General features: G+C 29.4%; 1 protein-coding gene across 1 annotated transcript in view; it reads right to left on the bottom strand.

Annotated features, from left to right (window-relative positions):
- LOC117167721 (homeobox protein Nkx-2.5-like) overlaps positions 1–9,595 on the bottom strand; it is a 67,480-nt gene that overhangs the window by 23,911 nt on the left and 33,974 nt on the right. The window lies entirely within an intron of this gene.

The following is a 9,595-nucleotide window of genomic DNA, read 5'->3' as shown; positions in this document are numbered from 1 at the left end:
CTCTTCTTAAAATGGTCAGGAATCACGAAGAAGTGGGCAAAGGAGCATTTCTGTACAAAGCAGCGGAGGAGGCTGCTGAAACACGCGGACTTGACTTCAGTACTAGGGGTGAACAAAATGCATCAAATGTAATCTATCTCGAGTACTCACTCCTGAAAGCCCGGATTAAGAAAGCACAAGAGAAAAACTTTCGTGAACAGCTCCTCGATAAGAGGATGCACGGTATCTTCCACAGAAATGTGAAGGATCAGTCAATGTCTTGTGAGCTAACGTTTGCTTTCCTTGAATCGCCCGGATTGAAGTCTGGTACAGAGGGTTTCATTTTTGCATGCCAAGACGGTGTCATTTCCACTTTAACATACACATGCACATCCCGAGCATTTAGCTCACATACTATCTAGTTGTCCAGCTCACGCGGGAACGACCTACATTCAAAGGCACAATGCGGCACTAAGAGTACTTTATTACCATCTCTGTCACTCCTACGGCATTCACCTTAATATCACTCCTCTAAATGCTCCTAGGGAAATTGATTCAATTTTCGAGAATGGGAAGTGCCGCACATACTGGAACTTTATATTCTCGACAATTGTTTCTGTTGCTCACTCGAGGCCTGACATGGTTCTTCTTGACTTCGAGAAGCGAACCATGTTCGTTATCGAATTTTCGGCACCAGCTGACAAAAACATCATAGCCAAGGAGAATGCAAAGAAAGAGACGTATCGAGACCTTATAAGGGAGTTGCAACGATTGTACCCGGAATATTCTGTTAAACTGATCGTCCTTATCATCGGCGCTCTTGGAGGTGCCAAGCTTTCACTTGCTAATAGCCTAAAAAGCATCCCCGCGTGTCAAAAATATGCTAGAACACTTGCGGGAAAAATGCAGAAGGCGGTTGTCCTTGGGTCGCTCCGTGTTCTTAGGGTGCACGAGGCTTTTGCTAGCTCGTCGTATTGATTCCTTCACAGACTGTAACCACCTATCTCACGGTTGTGAGACGTGGTTGTGGCTGAAATTTTACCGCGATTTCGCTGGAAGCGGGTGCAATTTTTCAGATTAGCACCCGCTCCCGGCGAAATCCTGCGGTTGTCCTTATAACAAATTTTTAATTATATATATATATAATTTCAAACTTTTCTTACAGTCCAACACTTTTTTGTTGCATCTAAAAACGAAACACTTATATATACTCCGTTATTCCCGTTCATCAAAAAAAATTTTTTGATAAATTTTCAGTTTAAAAAACTAAGAACTTAATCAAAAAGAAAACAAATTCGATTGTGTCCGTTTTTATAATTATAAAAGCACCAAATTTCACATTTATATCACTTTCACAACACGTTTGAATCTTTCATTTCAGAGTATCACAGGGCTGCAGGAAACTATCGGAAATTCCTTGACAAAAATTAGTGTTTATTTAAAACGTATGAAAAATGCAGTCTTTTCAGACTAGATGGATCTTGGAATCAAAAATTTTGTAAATTAAATATTTTTTTGAAAAACAATCTTCTCCATCATCCCGCTCGGAAACGAACCGCAGAACTTCCGATTCCCGGTCGGGTGCTTTTTCCTTAAACTGCTAGAGAAGAAGATCTTTCTTCAGAAAAAAATGTAATTTATAAAAATTTTAATTCCAAGATCCGCATCTATTCTGAAAAGGCGTTAAGAATTTCTGTTATTCATTTATGATAATACAGATTTCATTGAAAAATTTTAACTTGTAATAACTTAACCTGGCTAAATAATGCGTGTATTTCTGAAGAAGGATTCTTCTTTCTATCTCTCTAGTAGCTTCAGGGAAAACAACCCGACTGGCAATCGAAAGTTCTGTGGTTCGACTTCCAGCGGAGCCAAGCAGATCTTTTTCAGACAAAACTTAATTTACAAAATTATTAATTCATAGATCCATCTAGTTTGGAAAGACTTTTTAAGAATTCTTGATGTATTTCTATGATATAATTATTTTTCAACTATCAATAATGGTATTATTGGTATCAATGGATGACGTTCTTTCATTTTTTCAAACTTAAAATGCATACAAATGAAATTCCATAGCCAGATTTTGTTGATATTTCCATCATACCTATCATTGACTAGCCCACTACCTTTTACAGCTAATACATCAAATTTTAAAAATTAATACTTTTTTCATACGCACTTTTTCTAAGCAACATAAACTTCCCCAGCAAGAATCTTGCCCATACATGAAAATAACATAAAAAAAAAAGATTAACAAAAGAAGATTTTTGAGCATTCTTATTTGAGTCACCATTTTGAACTGAAGAGCGAAGCATCTTTCTTCGTGTTTTTTTTTTTGGATGGGTCCATTGTATCCCGGTGTTACGCGTAGGTGCGAGAGGGGCCCACATTTAATAGGTATTAAGTAGGTACCCCAACATCCGAGTGGACCGAGTGCTTGTCTAATTGTAAGAATGAGTTTGAAGTGTATAAAGCGACTAGGGAAATAACAGGTATATACCTAAGGTGTAGTAGCGAAGAGGATGGAGCCGATTTCCGGTTCATTCAACGTGTCTTCATTGTCCCTTCCTCTATGCATCTATGGTATATGTACGATTGTACGGTCAGAAGTTTGCTTTTCGAAAAAGTCAAAAAGTGCGGAAGAGGGCGGTCTCACACGAACTTTCTCATGGAAAGAGATTTTTGGCTTCTTGATTTATCGCCGGAATAGATACCGCCCGGAATCTACACAAGACGATCAAAGCTTCCGGTTCGATGGAATTGGAACCTTAAATTTACCTTGACCACTCAATATTATCAAAATTCTAGAAATGGACTAGAACATGAATGATTCTTGTTTTAATATGCTAATTCTTGTCTCGTCTCGATTAAACGAGATTATCGCAGTACGAGCGAGAACGATCGAGAACTAAATTATATACAATTATTTTAACATTTTATTTGTGGAAGAAGAACAATAGTGAAAATCATCCAAAAACAGCAATATGAATGCAAGTTTATGAGCAAAAATTAAAGTATATCCTTTTGAGCTAAAAAATTTGTAAGGTTTTAAAGCAACGTGAATATCACATTTTCGACATCTTAAATCTACAGGATTTACAAAATCACTCGCAATCCCAGTGTGAAAGATATTTTAAAGTGAATTTGCTATAACTTACATGAAAATTTTACTTAAAAAAATTTTAAACATGATTTAATTTTAATTTAGCCTGAGGAACATGGCAAATAAAACACAAATCAAATTTCCGATAGTCGACAATGAATTTTTTTCGAGTCCATATGCACCTCATTACAAAAAAGTTATATTCAGTCGCTTTCATGAAAGACTGATTCATGAAAATTCACCTTTTTGGTTTTATTCAACTTTTTTTCAATTTAAAAATAAAAAATGCTTTCTGGTTCAAGTGTCAAATATTATATTTTTATTAAAAAATCATCTTTTTAAACTGGTAATTTAACTTCTTTTGGTTGAAAGTTTAACTGTTTGATTGAAAATTCTTTTTTTTTTTTGAAGATTCATAATTTCAGTTGAAAATTGATCTCTGCGAGGCTTTTTTAAATGAGAACTCAACTATTATATTTTTGGTTAAAAATGGATATTTTTTAGTTTATAAATTTCAAAATTCAAATATTTGTTTGAAAATTGTTGTCATTTATTTAAAATTTTTCTTTTCTTGTAGAAACTTAATCTTCCTGGTTGAAAATTCAGCTTTTTGGATACAAATTAAATGATTTGATTTAAAATGTAATTATTTTGTTGAAAATGTAACAATTTTGTAAAATTTTTGGATATCATTCTTGAAAGTTTAAGAATTTGATTGACATTTTCTTTCTTTCCCGGCGAAACATTTTTTTTTAATTTAACTATTATGTCCAAAATGCGACTTTCTGGTTTGGAAATTCATCTCCTTTTGCATAGATGACATAATTTTTGGTTAAAAATACAACTGGCCGACCAAAAATTAATTTTTTTCGGCCCATAATTAACCTTTCTGTTGAAAATTCACGCATTTTCGGCATTTAGTTAAAAATTTATTTCCTTGCTTGAAAATTTAATATCTTGCCAAAAATTCTTTATTTTTTATTGAAAATTAATTCTTCCGATTGAACTATTAATTATTCAATTTTTCATGGAAATTGTACCTTTTTTAATTAAAATTCATAAATTTTATGAAAATTAATATATTGTCTTAAAAAATCGTTCTTCGTGTTAGAAAATGTATCCTTCTGTTTAAAAATTTAACTCTATGATATGGAAAAATTATCCATTTCGTAGAAAATCCGCCATTTTGTTTATAAATTTCACTGTTATTTATTTAGAATGAAAACCTTTTTCGGTTGCAATATGAACTATTACTTTTTTTATTAAAAATCCATATTTTCTGATTTAAAAATCAACTTCTTGGTTGAAAGTTACTTATAACGGAAATTAATTTTCACTAATAAAGTTATAGTTTTATATTAAAGTTAAAAAAATCATCAACCTGTTCAAATATTGTGAATTTGTACATTTCTGCTTGGATAATTTGATATTCCTGAAATTTTCGCGTAAAATTAGGCATAAATTAAAAAATAATAATAATTTAGGGAGATCCATATACAATCAATAATTAGGCTACGTTCATTGAGGGCCAATATAAGCATTAAAAATTGAATGAAAAAAATTGGATTTCTACTTCATTTATTAATTGAATTGATTGAAAACTACTTTGATGAATTATTATGTAAATTTTGTTTTCCAGCCAATGCATTTCATCTACTTAATTCCTATTATTTAAAGTTCTTAAAACTTTCCTTTTTTTGAAAATTAAAAAAAAAATTAAATTGACAGACACGTTCGACAGCCAATGAGAACATTTCTAATAAATCGAGACTGCGAAAGAATCGAGTATGAAGAAATGACATTCGATGGGCTCGTTTGGAAATGTTCTCGCTAATCGAATAAAATTTAACTAGAAACGAGAATTTCTCGTCTCGGTATTCAACTCTATAGGTTCACCCAAGAAAATCTTTTGATTAGTCTAATTTGATTGATTATACCTTTGGTTGATCCAATTAATGGCTTACCATGAAACAGTGTCATCTTGGGTATATTATTTAGTAGTTTATTCATCTCTTAAATAACACAAGACGAGATAATTCTTTATTCTTATCATCTTTTTTTTCTATTCCTTATCTTCACGTACTTTTAACATAATCATACTTAATCCCAATCGATTCTGTTTTCGGATCACTTATTTGAATAAGGATCACCGAGAAGCCCTCAACAAAATATTTTGGTTGAATCTCGGGTTGCATGAACAACATTTTCTGCTTGATTTTATTAAAATTCTTCAATTATTTGGTACATCCAAACGAAAAATAGTCTAGAATTAGTAAAATATTTTCTGAAACCAACAAAACCACTTAAAGAAATTTCCTTCTGTTTCAGATCGATGCTTCTTGACACAAATCGAATTTCCTATTATTTTTATGGTTTTAAAATAAATTTCATTTGCTTCAAAAAGAGTTTTTTTGCCGAACAAACTATCAACCTTTAACTTCACCTTTTCAGAAAAATAATTCTGTTTGTGTAAAAAAAAATATTCAAGTGGTTCAAAACAAAACAGGCATACTTTTGTTTCGAGGCAACTTTTTCTCTGAGTGAAGATTCAACCAAAAAATTTGAATTAATGAAGCAAACGAATTTGGCCAACTAAACAAAAATTGGGTTTCTTTAAAATTTTGGTTCATTTATGTTTTCTGAAATAAAAAATTCCGGTCAACAAAACAATTTTGTCCACATTAAAGCAGCTAGGTTATCGCTCACTTATCGCGTGCTTTTGTCTCTTGATTTTTTGGCTTCCACCTAGTTTGACAATTTATCATAATATACGCCAGTTTGAAACTTTATAAAATTCTCTTTTCACTTAAATCTGTTTCGACGAAATGTAAATTCTTTAGTGTGAATTGGAATATCAAATTCTCATCATTGCAGATTGAAATAATAAATTTCATATATCTTTTAAAGTTGTATGTGTGTACAGTTGCACTACAGTTACTAATTACCAATTGTATGATGATTAATTACTAATTATTTTTAAAGTTTATATAATTGTTGATAATTTTAATATGTTGATAATTATGATAACTAATTACCAAATTATGATATAATATACAGTTACAGTAAAGCTACCAATTACAGCGTTGGCTCAATCTTTATTCAAATAATATAGTATTGTAGCTTTTACATCATCATTAATTTTCTATAAAAAGGGAATTGTTCTTACTGACTAAAAATTTGAACTTTGGATTTGCCAATGAATTCAGATTCAGATTCAGATTGATTTTCTAAATGTTCTTAAAGCAACAATTGGATTTTTCAACTTTTTTTAATGTCGCATAGTTCGACCGGACAATGGAATTTTTGATTTTTTAAAAAGCATTATCACGATTGAAGCAAAAACTATGAAATGGTTGAAAGTAGATTTTCAGATCACTTTATAAGATGAAGAGGTTTTATTTATTTTTTGTTCATAACTTGCATATCTTCACAAAAAATGGTCGAAATTGAATAACTTATTCCAATAAAAACATTAAAAATCACTGAATTTTTAGCTATACATATTTTAAATTAATAAAATCGTCAAATATAAATCTTAAAAATGGAAGTATTTTAAATTGAAAATTGTCAAAATTGAAGAAATTTCAATATTAATAAATCTTCAAAATTGAATTATCCCAAAAACACATTTAAAATTAAATATACCTGTAAAATATTTAATTTGGCACTTAAAAATTGTAGAACTTTTAATTATAAATCTTTGGAATTGAAAAATATTTAATTTTGAACATTTAAAATAAAAATTTTGCAACTCTTAAGTTTTGAAATTTAAAATTCTGTAATTTTGATAATGTATAGATTTAAAATTTTATCAGTTTGGAAGATGTATAATTGAAAACTCTTGACTTTTGATCTGAAAATTCACAAAAATGTAAGAAATTTGATTCATACATTTTTTTAAATTGAAGAGTTTTCAATTGTTAATCTTCTAAATTGTAATAATCCAAAAAAATATTCAAAATAAAATTATTTTAATTTATGTCTAATTACACATTACAAATTAAAGGATTTTCAATTGCAAATATTAAAAATTGAAGAATTTTTTAATGCAATTCTTTCAAATTGAACCATTAAATAAGACGTTTAAAACTACATATACCTCTAAAATATAAATCTTGGAATTTAAATAATTTTCAATTTGATATAGTCAAAATTCAATAATTTTCCATTTTTACTCTTCGTACTTGCAGAACTTTATTTTGTAAATCTTTGAAATTAAAGATTGAAGAATTCTTAATTTCAAATCTTAAAAATTGAACTATTAAATAAGACGTTAAAAACTACATCCCTTTAAAATATAAATCTTGAAAGTAAAACATGTTCAATTATATATTTTCAACATTTGAAAAATTACGCAACTTCTAAATTTACAGTTTAAAATTCTATAATTTTGATGATTTCAATTTGAGATTTCATTAGATTGAAATATTTATAAAATGAAAATTTTTGATCTTGAAAATCATAAAAATGGAATAATATTACCTTTTGAAATTTCCAAAATTGAACTATTTAGAAAAAGTAAAAATTACATAATTTTAAACTAAAAACATTTCAATGATTGATTATTCAATTGAAAATCTTAAAAATTCAAGAATTAAACTTTTTTGACAATCAGTGCACTTTGAAATATAAATCTTGAAAACTAAATAATTGAATATTCTATATTTTCGAAATTAAATCATTTTAAATTGCATCTTTTTAAAATTGAAAAGTTTTTAATTTATAGAATATTTACAAATAAAATTGAAGTCTCTAATTTTGAAAATTTACAATACAAATGGAAATCTTTAATTAAATTTAAAATTATTCAAGAGTCAAGTTTTATAATACAAAATTCTGTAATTTTGATGATTTGCATTAAAAAATTTCTTTAATTTGGAAGATTTTAAATTGAAAAGTCTTGAATTTTTATCTTCAAAATCAACCAGAAATTTAGAAATTTTTGTTCATGCATTTTTTGAATTAAAGAGTTTCCAATTGTAAATCTGATAAATTGAATTATTAACAAAAAATTTAACATTACATCACTTTGAACTATTTATTGTTTATTTATCTGTTGTGCCTTTAATTGTAAATCGTAATCATTGCAAAATTTTAAATTGCAAATCGTTAAAGATAAAAAAATTTGAATTGTAAATTTCCAAAAAAATTGAATTATTTGAGAAAACGTTGAAATCAAAATGATTAAAATTGTCTGAATGCCAATAAAACTAGTTTTATGTTCAATTTAATTAATGATTCTTAATTATATTTCATAGTACTCTTATTATTTAGATTACAGGAGAATTTGCTTATCCAAGAATCTAAGTGTATAAATGGATTTTTTGAAGATATAATCTGTTACAGTCGAAACTCGTATACTGAACAATTTTGAATTGAAGATAAAAAAATATTAATATTTAAAATTCAGCAAATAATCAGCTGTGCAAATTCCCGGGGGCAAATTAAAATGTAACTATATTTTGAACTATTATTATAAAGTTAAAAATATTCGATGTTATTATAAATAATAAAATTTATAATTTAATGCTCTTCCTCTCTCCCATTTCTCTTTCACTTTCCAATATCTGTGACTGTATTTTGAATTTCCATAAACAAATCATCTTTCCATAATTTTTTATTATTTATGACAAGGGTAGAAAAATTTTCACGCCATTTTTATGAGGATTTTATTTCAAACGGGAGAAATCGTGCAGACAAAACGAATTCCTGGTTCATGTCCTCGCGATGCTCATCTAATTCGGTTAGAATCAAGTTTAAGGATGAAACCGTCGTGTCGTTTAAGCCCCCTTGTTATTCTTCCTGAACGAAAAAAAAATTAAAAAGGGGAAAGGGGAAAGTCGGGGAGAGAACGATCGTCGAACATTTGTGAGGATCCCACGACTGTTTGGCGATAGCTGTGCCAACTTGTTTCGAACACGCAACCCAATTTGTCTACGTCTCGTTGTTTTACCACCGCGATTCGCGAACGATCTTCAAGCATCCATTTCAAGATCGAGTAGATCAGAAATTATCAAATTTCTTGATTTATGACAATTTTAGAAAAGAAAAGAATTTTTTATTATATTATTTAATGTTACTATTACTTTGGATAACGTCCATCAATTATAATATAATAATTTTTCTAACAGGGATTTCGAAAGACGGCGCATTATTTCAAAGAATAATCAAACTTTTTGGAAAGCTAACGAGATTTTTGTCTGGGCCAGATCTGGCTTTATCTAGATTGTCTAGTCTGGAAGATGTAATCTAGCCCAGGTCGAATTTTATCTAGACCGTCTACCTTAGAAAGTGGTCTGACCGAGGACTGGCCCTACTCAGCTAGCGAAGAACAATAAATTCTAAGTTTATTCTGGCAGGTCTACTCTGGTCAATCAGGACTGGTGTTGATCAACTATCCAAGAAGAAGAAAAGTTCTAAGTTTGGTCTGGTACGTCTGTCCGGTCTAGGTCTGACACTAAACAGCTAGCCAAGAACAATAAATTCCAAGTTTAGTCTGGCAGGTCTACTCTG

Source organism: Belonocnema kinseyi, chromosome 2 (genome assembly GCF_010883055.1).
Source record: "Belonocnema kinseyi isolate 2016_QV_RU_SX_M_011 chromosome 2, B_treatae_v1, whole genome shotgun sequence".
In the NCBI taxonomy this organism is placed as follows: Eukaryota; Metazoa; Arthropoda; class Insecta; order Hymenoptera; family Cynipidae; genus Belonocnema; species Belonocnema kinseyi.
This window is presented reverse-complemented; position numbering and strand designations above follow the sequence as displayed.